Consider the following 17553-nt stretch of genomic DNA (forward strand, 5'->3'; position numbering starts at 1 on the left):
GGGGTGCGGCACATCGGTGTTTGGAGCGTGAGATACACCCAAGAAGAAAGAATCAATTCAAACGGTCAAACGGTTTCTGACTGCAGTTAGATCATTGCAGGGCAGGGGGGATTCCTAAAACTCCAGCTGAGTATGTGTAACTTATTTTTCTTCAGTAATTTGTAGCCACAGTCCCTCACAGTTCGCCGCCACCGGAATTATTCCATTTGACCCTCCCAACGACCCTTTCAAAGAGGCCTGGTAAGTAGAATCACCTTCATTTTCTGGATGAGGAAACAGAGGCTCAGGGTTTAAAGTGATTTCTCTGAGGTCAGTGGCAAGTGGCCAAGTGGAAATAGAATGTGGGACTTCTGCATATAGTGGTGGCTTCCTCACTGCATGGCCTGCAGAAGTCACACCCCACACAGCCAGCCAGCCAGGCAGCGTTGGCCTTCTTAAATATAGCCTGGTGCTATCCAAACCAAAGCATATGATGACATACGGAATCATGAGTGTCTGGAGGACACCAAGAAAACAGTTGGCGCTTAGTTGGACTTAGTTTGGACACTTTTTCTATCTAGTCGACCTACTAGCCGAATGCCGGGCGGTCTGTAACATACCCAGAAAAATGAAGAGGAGCCATGCTTCCCAGGAACGTCCCAGGGAGGTGTTTGCAAAGCGGCAGGACCTTCTCCATGTTCCGTAGCCTATGATAAATGATTCCTGAACCCATTTGCCCTCCGTTGTCTGCCTTTCTAAGACTTGTTCTCAAAGAAATCCCTCTTGACTGTGCATTCTGAGGGTGCAACCAAGAGCTCTGAGGCTGTGCCCCTCCAGTCTTCCTGATACTCCTGTTCTCCCAGCCCTACTCCTGAACCGCTTACCTGTTAATCAGGTGTTGGCTGTGAATTTCCCTAACTTCCCCCTCAGATTCTGAAACCTGAGAGTGAAATTCTAGACTAACACCCCGCCTCTCCTCTCCACACTTGCTAGAGCCAGCCTTCTGTCTCAACTTCCCTGTGTCACCTACAACTCATACTTTTTAAGCTCTGCAGATTAATGCATTCTAAACATAGGAAACAAGGAATCCATTAGCTCTCTTCCTGTATTCGCCGATAGCCTAATGTGCCTCTGAATATAACACAATCTCGGGAAAATGTGTCCTGGTCAGGCCTTGAAGTGCCTGCCAGCATCATGTGGGGAGGAGGATGGGGAAGGAAGTCAAGGCTTCCCTTAAAGAAAAGGCTTTTCTTAAATATTAGAAAGCAGCACACACATCCACTTGCCCAACCTCCCCCTCCAACCCAAAGTTATTGAAGTCTAGTTTGTCCAGTTGGGATTTTTTAATTAGGTTAAAGAGAAATGCCTTGTGTTAGCTGGAGGAAAACAAGCAGTTACTGAATTGTACTAAAAACATCACTACATTTGGTAGTGGGGAACTGTTGGTTAGTTCCACTGTAACATAAAACCTATTTCCTAATTGTGTCTTCTTCTCCAGGAACCAGAGCTATTCAGAGATGGAACATTTTCAAAATCAATCAAATTTACAGTTTAATTTGAGACTTCAGCTGATGCCCAAAATTCACTGGTGTCATACAACCCAACACTTAACTAGCACATTGAGAACTGTCACTCCATTTTTTCTATTATCCTAGGTCAGCATTTGCACCCAGGTTTACCTCATTCAGTCATTTGTTGGGGGCAAGATAGTTCTTGGAGTCAAGGAGACCTGGCTTTGATTCCCAGCTGGGCTACTTTTACAACTTGAGAAAATCAATGAGCTTCCCAAAGCCTACATTTCCTCTTCTGGAAAATGGAGTTAATAATATATACTTCATGGAAATCTTGTAAGGATTAAATGGGATAAATTAGGTCATGTATTTTGGAGAAGGGCTGACATTACACGGGCAGTCAATAAATGGTATTTAAATACAGATAACACTATCTTAAAAGACTGTCTTAACACTGGAGATTTTGATGGGTCATCATTATCAAATGAACATAAAGTGAAATCTGTTCTAAACAAGACTGACAATGCCTCTAAATAGTAACTTCACCTGTAGGGAAGGGGATCCCTGTTAGTGGATTAGAGTCTTCCCCAGTCGGTGTAGGGAGGGGAAGAAAGAAGAAATCATTTGCCCCAAATACAAAGTACAGCTTGTCATGCAGTAAGGATGACATGATTCCAAGTGACATTTATGTGAAATGGCTGAACATGCCATATTGTTTTATTAATACATTCAGTGGCTTAAGAATGTGGCCCAAATCCTTTATGATCAAATCTAAGTAATGATTTAAAGATATAAAAATTACTAGGGATGTCCATTTGAAGCACAAAACTGGGGTAAAACACTTTTAAGTGCAAAATCTTACGCTTTTGTTGGAATAGAAACAACTCCTTTCAATGGAAACTTGACGAAAATGTCATTTTTATGAAGTGTAATCACTGAGTAGCTATAATACTTTTCCATATAGCTTATGATATTATTACATAAAACAATTTAAGCTTGATCTGTGGCTGATAATGAAGGTTGGTAGAAGTCACTAGAGTAATTTAAATAATTACCTAAATTCAGAGCTTCTGCACATCCTCTCAGTGTTTGTTTTCATTTAATCTCTCTAATTATTTGTGTAGCAAAGTAAATATTGCTTCGTCTGTACTAATGAAGCCTTAGATTGCTGGCATCAGCCATTGCATTTCAGCATTCAGTTGTTGTTCTCAAATAAACAAACAAAAGTAAAAAAAAAAAAATCCCATCTGGGGAGTTAACAAAAAAAATACCATATCATCACTAAACATTTACATTTTTGCCTCGATGAGTAATATATGACTGTAACTTTAACAGCAAAAAGATTGCAGCATGATTAGTGCACTGTACAGAACTGATCCCATTTGACATTTGAGCCTGGGGTTCTGCTAGTGTGACTAAATCATCCTTCAGGAGAGCATTTGGGGACATCTTTGATATTCTTAGTCAAGTAGGAAAGAGATCAAGAGAAAGCTCTACATAAAATTAAGTGTTTATACGTATCTATATAATAATAATATGATTATGTGAATCAGGTTTTGAAAAGAATCAGAACTAATTCATGTGCACATAATGTGAAAGTATTGATTATCAATACCCACATGCATGTGAACAAATACTTTCTGTTAAAATATCAGACACAATTATGTGAAAGAATGATGTCAAAATAAATAATTCTAATAGTCCCCAATTCCAGGAATACATGACAGTTTCATTGATAACTGTCAGAAAAATGACATCCAAACTACGAATTCAATGGCTCATTTGGTGTGTTTTATTTTTATGCATCTGGATCCCCTACAAATATCACTTTGGGCTAAGAATTGTTCAAATTATAATGTTTCCTTAAAATTTTAGGCATTTATCGTCCTTATGTATGATATGTGACATTAGGTCGTTTGTTTAGTAAAATCCCATTTTTATAGGATGCATTGGGAAAAGGGTTATTCAGTAAAAGTGATTTTCTAGAAAAATATAAATTGGCAATTTACCCTAACAAGTAACATGCCAGTGAAGGATTAAGAGGCACAAAAACTCAATAAAACATGCATAAAGGTATACTGGCATCCTTTCTTTTTTTCCCTCATTGTCTTAAAAATTGGCATTTATATTAAAATAGTAATTTGTTAGAAATAAATTTTACTGTACAACTACATAACCTGCCTTTCACAGTCGTTATGAAAATCAAAGTAGATAATGTAGATGAAAGTATTTTAAACACTGTAGTTTGTACACGTAAAATATAGGAGGGGGGACGAAACAAGATTAGCCATGAGTTGATGATTGTTAAAACTGAGAAATGAAAACCTGGGGGTTCCTTATCTTTTTGGGCCTATTTTTTTCACATGTTTCAACATTTCCATAATAAAAAGTTAAAATACATAAAATAGGTTATTATGTACTATAATTTGTTGACGAAGATAATACTGCTGTCCTACTGCCCTTGTTTTAAGAACTGTAAGTGCCTGCGTTGTACACAATATTGTGGTACTGTTATAGGTTGAATCATGTCCCCCCCAAAATTCATACATTGAAGTCCTAACCCCTAGTACCTCAGAATGTGACCTTATTTGGATATAGGGTCATTGTAGGTATAATCAGTTAAGATGAGATCATAATGGAGTAGGGTAGATCCCTAATCCAATATTACTGGTGTCCTTATTAAAAAAGGACATTTTGGGGCACAGGGGCACACACACAGGGAGAACACCAGGTGAAGACTGGAGCTGTACTACCACAAGTCAAGGAATGCCAAAGGTTTCCAACAAACCACCAGGAGCTAGGAGAGCGGCATGGAACAGATGTTTCCCTAGTGCATTTGGTGTGAGCATGGCCCCACTAATACCTTGATCATGGACTTCTAGCCTCCAGAACTGTGAGACAATAAATTTCTATTGTTTAAGCCACCCAGTTTGTGGTTTGTTACAGCAACCCTAGCAAACTAATATAGGCAGGAAGTGATGGTAGTGCAATTACAATCTGATAGGCACTTGTGCATAATGATAGGAGGAAACCAACAGGTGTGTGTGTAGGAATAAAGAAATAGGTGAAGAGCACCGGGTACAGACCTCATCAGCTTCCTCAAGGCTCCAAAGTGAAATGTTGTTGGGTGGGTTTTAAAATCAAGACTGGCGTGATTGATGGTAAGTAGTACTTCAGAGGCCTAGGCAGGAAAGAGGATGGATGGAGGGGCCTGAAGAGAAGGCTTAGTAAGTGAACATTGTCTTCCATACCCAAGATAACCTTTTGCCTCAGTTAAATACTATTTGAATCATCTAACTCCACCCTATGGCTCTCAAAGCCAATGTGGTTCTGGCTGGGGTTTTGCCAAGATGTACCAACCCCAACAGGAAGATCCATGCCGACTACAGTGAGCCATATTGGTGGCCATGGGCTCAGGCCTCTCTGCAGCCAGATCAAAAGCTGCGGTCACCATGCCTTTCCCCAATAAGATGATATTAGAGTGCATTTATAGGCACTTGATCATAGTAATTTTTCTATTTTAGATGAAGTTTCAAATCAATGTAGCCTTTCATCACATCTATTTGTAATTCACTTATGCTGATCAAGAATGCAACCCCTAAATTATTAATAACAATGTTTCTATATGAAGATTTTGGGATGGGGGCAAATTCTGAAAGTAAACTTTAGCAAAAACAGGCAGGGACTACCTCTAAACTGTCTATATTTAATTAAATAAAAATGTTCTTTCCAAATGGCTGTTGGTTTGGTGGGATGCAGTTTCTTAGATATTTCAATATGCCCTTCAATGTTGAGGGCAAAAATTGGGAGCAAACACTATACATTTAGGGAATGGGTTCCAAATAAAGGCCAGAGAAAGTTCCAGCCACTGAGTAGCTCTCAGGCAAGTCTGTCTTTGAGCCTCACTTTTCTCATATATAAAATGAAAGAGTTTAGATGATCTCTCTCTAAAGTTCATAGTGAGAAATAAAAATAAAATCCTAAGCCTCCCAACCAACTGAATGAACCCCAGAGAAACCTTAAAACAGAAATCATGGCCATGACAGGCTGGGAGGTCAGACATGCCTTGTTGTACTCACTCCCTCATTAACCACCATTAGACTTTCTTCCCTATGGTTAGACAGAACCATCCTTTTGAAAAGACTTGCTGCACTACTGATTTCAGTCCACCACCAAATGCTGCTCCTCCCTTTTTTTGGTTTAGGCACTACAGCTGACCAGCATTCCTTCCTCACAAGAGGCCACCAACCATGGAGTGGTTCTGACCAGTCTACAGAGGATGCACAGTGAGAGTTTTCATATCCTCTGCTCCACCTTTTGAAGTTAGAGGGCTGAAAACTCCACCTACAGATCATGTTAATGCTGCCATTTTTTGTGCATGCAACCTATAAGCTCGATTGCTCACCCGCATGGTTTTTCTTTAATAAATATTCATGACCCCTCCTATAGCTTGTTAAATATGTATATTCAGCTACCCCACTCAGCATAAATTCCTGTTCCTGTTACTCATGGGTGTGCATGCTTTTGGCTTCTGCTCAAGGCTATTGCTTCCCAGCCTGTCAGAATGGCCACCCTGCAGGCTGCAATGCTTTAAGAAATAAAGCTCTCATAAGGAAGTAAAACTCAATGGAAACCAGGTAGGTGGGAGAGGGGAGGAGTGGATGGGTAAATTTACACCTAAGGGGTATAATGCACACTATCTGGGTGATGGGCACACTTATAACTTTGACTCAAACTGTACAAAAGAAATTCATGTAAACAAAATGTTTGCACCCCTGTAATATTCTGAAACCAAAAAAGAAAGAGAAATAAAGCTCTCCTTTCTAAATTTATGAACCTTGTCATTCTTCAGTTGACAGTAGGAAATGAACTTTGAATTTTTTGCAGTTTTGTTGATGGTCTTGTTTTAAGCTATTTTTGTGTGTGTGTGTGTGAGACAGAGTCTTGCTCTGTCACCCCAGGTAGAGCACAGTGGCATCATTGTAGCTCACAGCAACTTCAAACTCTTGGGCTCAAGTGATCCTCCTGCTTCACTCTCCCCATAGCTGGAACTATAGGTGCATGCCACGATGCCTGGCTAATTTTTCTATTTTTGGTAGAGATGGGGTCCTGCTCTTGCTCAAGCTGGTCTCAAACTCCTGACCTCAAACAATCCTCCCACCTCAGCCTCCCAGAGCCCTGTATATCTGCTTAAAGGTGGGAAAGCGGTCTTTTGAGACACTAGTCTGCTGCCCTCCTCCTTTGCCCGAAAGTTAATAAACTTCTCTTTCCTTTTCCTCAAGCACTTGTCCTTGTTCTTACTGATTTGGCCTCAGGGACAAGTACCAGACTTTTGGTTAACATTATTTGCCTATCAAATCTTATTATGACCAGTTGCATATATCTTGTAGCTGCAGACAGGGTTAAAGAAGGTTTGTAGTATCTTCTTAAACAAGAAATTATCTCCTGTCTGTTGTCTCAAAAGTAAATCTAGTTCCTTTTGGTAAACACATGTTTTGTGAGCAACCCACCGCCAAAATATAAGAATTAAAATAGAATATTGTCAATGTTTTAAGTTCGATTTCTTCCAAATATGGATAGTCCAGTGACTTGCATTAGTCTTTTTTATTATTTTCATAACAGATTCATTTATGAGCCTGCAGTTAGACAATTGAAATGCCTACATTTATTAGTTTCTGTTTCTTGAGTGTCAAATTATGTATGACTTGGATTATACATATTTTGTGTTCTGAGTGAAATATGAATCTCTTAAAGTGAAGAGAGGTTTGTCCCTTATTCCTCTGCCCACCAGTTTATAGCCCCAGCCTAAGAATTTAGCCACACAGATTTAGTCAGAAAAGCAGCCCATTAAGAGAGCTTGTTTCTGAAGCAGAAATAGCATAAGAGCTGCAAAATTGAGTCCATTATTTTTCAAGAAAAGTACTTGGATTTCTATTCAAATAGAATGCAATTAAGGCAGCAAAATCATCACTCCAAAACTATAGCATAATTGCTAAGAGTCACACTACAACTAACCAAAAACAAAAGCCCTCAAATTCCAAATGAAATTCATGCTCTAATTTAATCTCCAGTAGCTAGGTCTCAGGCTGTCACTCTGTAGGGTCTGGAAGCACCTGATTACTTACAAAGTGGTAGTAACAAAACACAAAATCCTAAGTGTGTAATCACTGTCTGCCTGGCATAGTTATTACAGTGTTTAGACATTACCTGAGATCCAGGCCAACCTTGTCACGAGAGTAGCAACATAGCATCCAGGAATGCTGCCTTGGAATCAGGAGACCTGAGTCCATATCCAAGATATCCACTCACTGGTTACCTGTCTGAACTTGTTTTCTCACTTGTCAAAAGAATATGATGATAATACTTGCTATCTGTTGTTGCTCCTATAACTAAGAGATGCTGTATAAAAACTATCATGAACCAGGTTCTAGTCATTGCACTAAACATACTTTAATATAACAACCCCACAGAGTAGGTAGAGTCCACAGACAGTAAGTGTAAGAGATAGAATCTGAATCCAATTCTATTTTTTTTTAATTCCAAAGCCAACATCCTTTCCACTATAGCTGTCTTCCACAAATGTGAGAATTGAATGGATAATAGATCTGTAAATGTAAATTGTTTCAGCATTTAAAGTCCTTGTGATTAAATGACTTGACAGGTGTAAAACCCTTAGGACAGTAATACAGTACCTATTCAATAGGTATTGGATGATGCTTTATCATTATTATTGTGTAGGGTACACTTTGGCCTTTGAATATGCAGTGAATCAGTGACAATCAGAATAGGACTGATTGCTTGCATTTTAAAAAATAAGTAATCAAGTGGTCATTGTAATGCAAAAGCACAAATTAGTAGAAAAAAGGTCTGGAATTGGAGTCAGAAGATCAGGGGCCCAGTTCTGGCCCCTCCCATTTTGTCACTCATGACAGTAAGAATGGAAGGGGGGTTGGTGGTTCATAGGATTAACTTCCACAGCATGTGAGTGAAATTCTATTTGTAATAGGCACAGCACTATAAAAATACCAGTCAATATTTAGAGAAGGTAATCTCTTTTGAACCTAAGGATTTATCAATATTCCATGTTTCCTCTTTGTTGCTGCCAGCATCAGACTTGTAACTGGAGAGAGAAAGGAGTGTTTACTGAACCACCTGTAACTGATGTAATGTGGCATATAAACTGGGCTCAAAGGAATGGTTCCTTTTTTTTTTAAAAACAAAGTCAATTGACTATCAGGAGAAAACAAACCCCAATAACATACATTTAAAACATTTATTTAGTATATTATTTGTTAATATATGTGGAGTTCTTCAAGCAGTGCTTGCACTTGGTAAGTGCTACCTATGTTAGTTCATATTATTATGCAGATTTTAGAGAAATTGACTAGAAGGGGCAAACTGCACCAGCTCTGCCTACTTCAGAGGGGTGTTATCAGAATCATACTCCTTTTTTTTTTTGAGGCAGAGTCTTACTCTGTTGCCCCGGCTAGAGTGCCGTGGCATCAGCCTAGCTCACAGAAACTTCAAACTCCTGGGCTCAAGTGGTCCTCCTGCCTCAGCCTCCCGAGTAGCTAGGACTACAGGTGAGCACCACCATGCCTGGCTAATTTTTTCTATTTTTAGTAGTTCCCAGCTAATTTTTTCTATTTTTAGAAAAAATAGAAACTCTTGCTCAGGCTGGTCTCAAACTCCTGACCTCAAGGGATCCTCTCGCCTTGGCCTCCTAGAGTGCTAGGATTACAGACACGAGCCACTGCACCCAGCCAATACTTGTTAATGTATTGGCAATGACTTTCTCCTCTGAGCCCTCTCTTCAACTGGGCCTCATTCTTGGGCTGTCCTCAAGCCTGCCCAGCCCAGTTGTAGCAAGAATCCTGCTGAATCAGTTTGGAGAGAATCCCCACCACCACCACATCTGACCACCCTCAGTATCTCCTCAAATTCCTCATTCCCCACCCTGGATATCTGATGGCTATGCCTGCCTTCAGCAAAAACCCCCCTACCCTTGGTGTTTCCTCTTAGTAATTTTCTATCCACCAACCTCCCACCCTGCTCCTTGGCTATAAATCTCCACCTGTCCATGCTGTATTTGGAACTGGGCCCATTCTATACTGAGGTCTCTTTTCCCTTATTTTAGTAGTTTCTAAATAAAACCTGTTTTTACTACTTTGACTATTGTCTGGCTCTGGTTCTTTTTGACAGTAAACAATCTTACATTTCAATATAATAAAAACTATACCTTTTTATGGTTTTGAATAGTTATGGACAGAGATATATAAGTTATAAGCGGAGGGGGGAATGGCAGAGACAGAGTTGGGGCTAAAGGTAAGGAAAAAACTTCAGAGAGAAGGGGTATGATGGTTAATTTTATGTGTCAACTTGATTGGGTTAAGGGATGCCCAGATATCTGGTAAATATTATTTCTGGCCAGGTGTGGTAGCTCACTTGTAATCCCAGCACTTTGAGGGTCCGAGGCCAAGGGATTACCTGAGGTCAGGAATTCAAGACCAGCCTAGGCAACATAGTAAGACCCAATCTCTAAAAAGTTTTCTTGTTTTTAATTTAGCTGAGTATGGTGGTTGCACCTGTAGTTCTAGCTACTCAGGAGGCTGAGGTGGGAGGATTGTTTGAGCCCTGGAGTTCAAGGATGCAGTGAGCTGTGATCATACTACTGCATTCCAGCTTGGGTGACAGAATGGGACCCTGTCTCAAAAACATTATTTCTGGGTGTGTGTGTGAGAATGTTTCTGGAAAAGATTAGCATTTGAATCAGTATGGGGAGTAAAGAAGATCTGCCCTCACCAATGTGGGCAGACATCATCCAATCCATTGAGGGCCCATATAGAACAAAAAGGTGGAGGAAGAAAAAATTCTCTTTTTCTCTCTTCTTGAGCTGGGATATCCATCTCCTCCTGCCATTGGACATCCTGGTTCTCGGACCTCTGAACTCTAGGACGTATGCCAATATCTCCCCCAGTCCACAGCCCTGAACCCAGGCCTTCGACCCCAGCCTGGCAGTTACACCATCAACTCCCTGGTTCTCAGGCCTTCAGTCCCAGAGAGAATTACACTTTCAGCTTTCCTGGTTGTCCAGCTTGCAAACAGCATATCGGGGAGCTTCTCAGCCTCCATAGTCCTGTGAGCCAATTCCCATAATAAATCTCCTTTTGTACATGTCTATATTAATATATCCCATTGGTTCTTTTTCTCTGGAGAACCCTGACTGGTACAGGGGGCTAAAGCTGTGTTGTCCAACAGGGTAGCCACCAGACAGCCACACGTGGCTATTGAGTAACTGCAATGTTGTGGCTACTTTGAATTGCGGTGTGCTGTAAGTGTAAAATGCATTCGGGATTTCAAAGTTTTAGTACAAAACAAAAAAGAAGAATGTAAAATACCTCATTGATATTTTGGATATATTGGAGTAAATAAAATGTAAAATTAAATTTTACCTAAGTCTTATTACTCTTTTAATCTGACTACTAGAAAATTGAAAATTCCTGTGTGGCTTGCATTGTATTGCTATTAGACACCACTGGGCTAGAGGAAAAGGGGAAGTAGAAAGGGAACACGAAGGGACTTCGGGGAGAGAGAACGTCGTCACAATCACGGACTTAAATGGATCCACGGGACATTCACACAGAACTTTGCATTGAGGATTTCCTAACAGTGCTTCTTTTTGTAGCCCCAGTATGGGCACAGACAGGAATGCTATCACTGTATTTGCCCAGCCTGTTGGGAGTCAGATGAAATAAAATCTTGTTGTCACATCTGCCACAGGTCACAACTTCCTAATAATTCCTAATTCATGAAAAGGAATTAATTGCTTTCTACTTGTTAATCTTCTCCCCCTCCCACTTTGAGACACTGTAAACTGAGTCATACCTACTCAAAACAGACATTTTTGCATAAGGACCCTCTATGACTCTATTTTCCTGTCCCCCCCACCTAGCACAGTGATGGCACATTAGTGTGCCCTCTATGTGCCTTTAGTAGGCACTACATAAATGTCTGTTGAGTGAATGAATACTTGGAAATGTTCAAATAGTTAACCGTGATGTAGCTATATCCTGTAAGTATTAACAATTGAAGTCTAAAGCTGAGCACTCACAGATGACCCAAGTTCACAGGCACATGCTGACCAGTTGCTGCTTCCTTCATTCTTTCCTGGGCTTCACGCAAGTGGAAGTCTGTTTACTGAAGTGGACAAGACTTTCCTTGCCAGGCCCAAACACACACGGGAGGCCAGATTTTGTTGTCAGGCTTCAGTGTGAACCTTCATCAGTATCAAGACCAGGTACCAAGAAAAGCCTCACTCCTGCCTGCCACTGAGATTCCCAAGGAAAGGAACAAGAGCAGAATAAAACACACATGGATTAATACCTGGGCAACCACTGATATTCCAGAGCTGAGCTTTAATACACAGCTAGATTGAAATTTTTGAAAAGGGACCCCACCCCACGCATGTAAAGTGGTGACCTTGAACAGAGGTTTAGCTGAAGGGAGAAGCAGGGAGTAAGGGGGACCAAGATGGCTGCATTCCCAGAAGGACCCACACCCACTAGCCCACCCACGTGGCTGCATGTGCTGGGAAGGAGAGTGAGGAGATGGCTTACCCAACAAAAGCTGGCTCTTGCTGGGCCAGGTGTCCCTCTGAAGGCACGAAGAAGGATTAGAAGGGAGGGGAAGGCGGAGCCTCTGCGAGACTCGCAATGGCAGTCCCAACGATGTATTGGTCTCTGCCCAATCAGACCAGCAACTGCTCCTCCAGCGTGGGCAGAGGCTAAGAAGGCAAGGCCCAGAGTGGCACAGGTGCGGACAAGTTGTCTGAAAAGTTCCTTTGCCTCTGAATGGGCCCAAAGGCAAAACACAGCTGAAAGGGCTGTTGTAAATCTCCCCTGAGGCACTCAGAAAAAGGGTTTGCATCAAGGCCTGAGCTTTAGGAGCCAGGACTTCGAAAGCCAGCTCCGTCAAAGACTTTATTAAAGTCCCTTGTTACCTAATCGCTTGTGTCAACTGGGTTTCTTTAATTTTTTTCTCATGTTTTTTTCTTGTCTTTTCCTCTTTCCTCATCCCCACTCCTTTTTACTTGTTTCATTACAAATATACTCAATTTGCCATCGTTCAGCAATAGAAGTTGGTATTTAATTTTTTTTCTATTTCTAATAAAAAAGAGATATTTATTCAGCAGTTACTATGTGCCAGTCTTTTAAGGTGCTAAGCACTTCACACATGTTCTGTCCTTGAATCCTTACAACAATGCTACCAGGTAGAATCCTGTTTTACAGATTAGGAATCTGAGCCTAGAGAGATCATTTAACTTGGGAGTGGTAGAGCTCCAACGCGAGCACAGGCGTGCCTCAACCTAGCACACATGCTTTTAGACTCTTGTTTTGTGGCCTAACTTAACTTGCCTGTATCTCTCCAGTTTAAGCTTCCTGCTTCCAATCTTTTACTTACTTTTGAAAAAGTTTACTCCTTTTCTGTTTTCTTTGTCCTTATTCCCTTGTTTTATTCTTCCATTAAATTTACTCCCTCCCTTTATTATCTTATTTAAAAATTTTCCTTCCTACTCCCTTACACTTCATTTTTTAAAGTAGCCTTTAATGGTCAGTGGTGTAAATACAGATGTGGTGATAGTGGTAAAGCCACACCACCCTCCTCCTCCCCCAATTCTGGCAGTGGCCCCCTCATTCTCTTAATGGCAGCGGTTCTCAGACTTGAGCATGCATCAGAATCGCCTGGCTGGAGGGTTTGCTAAAATGCAGAGGGCTGGGCCCCCACTCCCAGAGTTTCTGATTTAGCAGGTCTGGGTCTGGCCTGGGAGTCTGCATTTCTAACTAGTTTCCACTGATGATGATGCTGTTCATCCAGGGACGAAAGATCAAGAAGCATTGCTCTTTGGAACTCCCACCGCATTCAGAGTAGGTTCTCCAAAACCCGTCTGTCGACTTTTGGGAGACCCACACGTGTAAATCTCTATGAGGATGGGTTTTTGTTCTTAAGAAATTATGATGGTTCCTGCAAGAACTATCATCTCAATTGTGTATTTTAAAACCCCTGGTCTCTGATACAAAAATTCATTGACGCTTGGACAAATTGTGTCAATAATGTCATGAGCCAGAATGCAAGGTCAAATGGCCAAGTAAGAGGTCATTTTTCCACAAACAGCCTCCAGTTGTTACTTGGTAACCAATCACGTGACTTTGAGTCTGAACAGATATGGAGGAGGGCTAGTTCAGCTCAGGTACTGTGGAGGTGTTCCTGACTCCTGGCATCATTTTCACAATGGCTTGATTCCAGATTGGCCACTTTGTTCAATGACAGGGCCATAATAGATGGTGTTGGCATGTGGCTCTCTGTTTCTTCTCCTCATGAAAGTCAAGGAGAAATTGGCTTGAATGAATGTTAAATCTAAATAACTAGCTCAGTTCTACTTATGCTGGATAGTTTTCTTAATTAATTAGGATCTAGACAGGTTTCCTCAGACCTTCCTAGAACACTCAGGTATAAAGGAAAGGAAAGGCAGGTCTAACACTTGGGCCTGGGCCCTTTCCAGGAAAGACATTAGCATTCTGGGAAGCATCTAAAATTGGGCTTCTTCAATCCTTTGGCAACCTACTGAAAAAGAATGGAGCACCTAAAGTCTGCTGGAGACCTGAGACCAAGTCTCTAATTGCTTCCACTTGATATGTGGGTCCCTTCACAAGACCCTCCCTCCCTATTATGGGCTCTGTCTGGTTGCCTTCTGTTTAACCTGGTTGTTTAAACCTCCCACCGAGCCTCAGAAAGTCCCATCAATTCTGACTTAGTAACTGCTCACCTTTGCCTATTGCCCTACTCCTACTTTATTTTCCTATAATTCTTGATAATTCTTACTATTTGCCTAGTTCACACCAGTGTCAGCAATATGATTCAAGAAGCTCACAGGCTTCCCTGTTATTGCGACACGAAAAGGAGCACAGTCCACAAAACTGTCCTCACTCTGACATCATTTGCAAACTTGAGGATCTAAGATCAGCCTTGGGTTCAATAATGTGGTAGAAGGACTCATGGAACTCATTGAGAGCTGTTGTATTCACCGTTCCAGTTTACTAGAGCTAAAGAATATAGATTAAAATCAACCAAGACAAGAATGCACAGAACAGAGTTCAGGAAAGTTCCAAACACGGAGCTCCCAGGTGTCCTCCCTATGGAATCACGGACGGTGTTACTTTCCTGGCATTAATGTGTGATAATACACAGGAGTACTTCCAACCAGGGAAGCTCACCCACGCCTGGCTGGACATCCACACAGCTGATCTCAGTCTCCAACACCTTTAGAGGTCAAACTGCTATCACCCAAAGCCCCTGCATCACACTGTTGAAGTGGCTCCAGGCCCCCATGTAAACAAAGACACTTTTTAACAGGTAGGACATTCCAAGGGTTTAGAGATTACCTCCTGAGGCCAGGGAAAAGGCTAGACTTCTCCTTGGACAAGGCAAAATTTTCTACTACACAGTTATCAAGACCAAATCTGGGTCATGGTATGCCACCAAGAGCAACAGTGTTTGGGGTGGCAAGTCACATAGTTGGCAACTCAACCCATCCCATCCCATCCCATCCCAATTTCCCTAAGAAGATGCCAAACCTATCCCAATCTAGGCTCTAAACTTAACCAGCAACATAAAGTAACCATACTTTATGTAACTTCCCAAGGAGTATAACTTCAAACTTTCTATGAATCGCAAGTTCTGCTGAAAGGATGTTTATGAAGGACAGTCAGATAGATAGTCCCTGCTATTTTGTTATTAATCTTCAGAATCTGTGCAACTAGACATTGTCAGCTACTTAGAACAAATAAATACTCTTGTGTGCTATGTAAAATAGAAAATAAACTCAGCAGCATGTCACCGGAAGTGCTATTACCACAACCTGCTCACTTGGGAAGATGCATCACAGACTGAGTTTCTGACTAATTGGAGCACCAGGGAATTCAACCAATTGAAACTCCACAGGCCCCGTTCACTCCCTGGTCATCACACATATGCCAGCTCTCAGAATCCAGCAACTAAAGGATAATGGTAATTAATTTAGCACTACATAAGCAATGTGGGTCCACTAAAAAGAGGAATTGCCTGTGATTATGACAGATAAGAAAAAAAAACGATTGTACCCATCACCCAAATCTGTATCTAGGAAATAACATGACAGGGGCAAAATATATTAGTAAGATTTTGCAAAAAGGCAAAAAAAGAAAAAAAATAAAGAATCCCCCTCTCTCCAAAAAACCCCAAATTTGGAAGACTACAAATTCTTCATGTAAGACTCAAAGCTTCACTAACTCTTACGTTAATTCTTATTTTTTAAAAATAAGGACATGATTACGGTAAGTGTTTTAAATAGCAGTAAAGAGTAGGAAGTACAGTTCCCTGCTGTTTCACTTTTATTCTCCCTCCCCCAAGCCCCAGCACTACCCCTCTATACTAACCACTATTAATAGTGTCTTTGAGTTCTGTCTGAGAGGGCATCCTCTGACCTCCACGACCTATCTGTGCAGCAGGTCAGACCATCAAAGAGCTATAAACGTGAATTGCATTTATGCTCCCTTCCTATATTTGCTCTTGCCACACTGCCCTTTGCCCCGATGCAACTACCCTACCCAGAGAGTCATTATAAGGCGAGACCCAGGATACTATGACCATGTCACTGTACAAACATTGTTAAGAGCCTTGTTCATTAGTTCACAGTTTTCTCTCAGCGAAGAACTACAAGAGAAGTTTGTCCCTAGTCTCCCCAAACTGGGAATGGTCAAGCTTCTCCAGATTTGTTTTTGTCTAAAGGACTGTTACAGTTGCTATGGCTACATAATAAATTACCCTAAAACTTAGTGCGTAAAATGATCATTTATTCTGTTCATGAATTCTGCGGGCCTGGAATTCCAATAGGAAACTATAGGGCGGCTTGTCTCTGCTCCACAATGTCTGGGGTCTGCACTGGAAGACTCAAAGGTTGGGGGCTGGAATCTTCTGTAAGCTCATTCCCTCATGTGTCTGATGCTGGCTTTGGCTGAAACCTTAGCTGGGTCTGTTGGCTGGATCACTTATATGTGTCTTCTCCATGTGATCTGAGATTGTGGTTGGGTTCCAAGTACGCTTACCCCCAGAGAGAGAGAAAGAGAGAGAGACAGCTTAGTAGAAGCTGTGTCATCTTTTAAGACCTAGCTATGGACATCACATAGCATCACTTCTATTGCTTTCCACTTGTCGAAGCAGCCCCAAAGTCACTTCCCAGGCTCAAGGGGAAGGGAAAGAGATTTTGCCTCTTAAGTGGGAGCAGCTGGAGGAGCATGAGGGACTGGAAATATTGCTGTCCATTGTGTCCATTTTTGGAAAATACGATTGGCCACAGGACCCTCTGACATGAGGTTGATTCTGTATGCTAAATACTTAGAATTCCTAAAGGCAAATCTGTGGCCCACATATGTGAGAGTAGGGAACTTCATTCCATGCATTGTGCATACAAACCCCTCTCTGGCTTCCTCTGCTTTCCTCCCCTTATTTTTCCCTTGCATTTTCTTCATCGATTTCTACTTTATCTTGAAATATTTTATGTAGCTTTCTAAATCACTGTAAATAAATTTTTTGGGAAAACTAAGATATAAATTAAATAAAATGGAATTACAGAAAAAAATTATATCTAAGTACCGAATTAATTTCAACAGGATGAACAAGAGCATGACATTCAGGAATCAAAACTCAACAAATACTCTCTGATATCCAAATCTTAACCTTAATTTAGAATGACTTGGCATGGAAACCCAGAAGAGTAATTGATCTTTTCAAGTTAGTTTTTTGATTCCTACATTGGCATAGTTTTGATTTATCATACTGGAAAGTATGTTAAATAAGTGAATCCACTTTATAATTGTGCAGCTTGGAAATATTAATATGAATTTTAAGTAGTTCTACTTTACTTATTTCATCTACTTAAAATGTTTGTATAACACCACTTAAAAAATAATATACTTTTTCTGAAAAGATAGGCTAAGAATTTATTAAGATGCTTGGAGTTACTTTTTAC

The sequence above is a fragment of the Propithecus coquereli genome, unplaced genomic scaffold (assembly GCF_000956105.1).
Source record: "Propithecus coquereli isolate 6110/MARCELLA unplaced genomic scaffold, Pcoq_1.0 Scaffold24, whole genome shotgun sequence".
Lineage (NCBI taxonomy): Eukaryota > Metazoa > Chordata > Mammalia > Primates > Indriidae > Propithecus > Propithecus coquereli.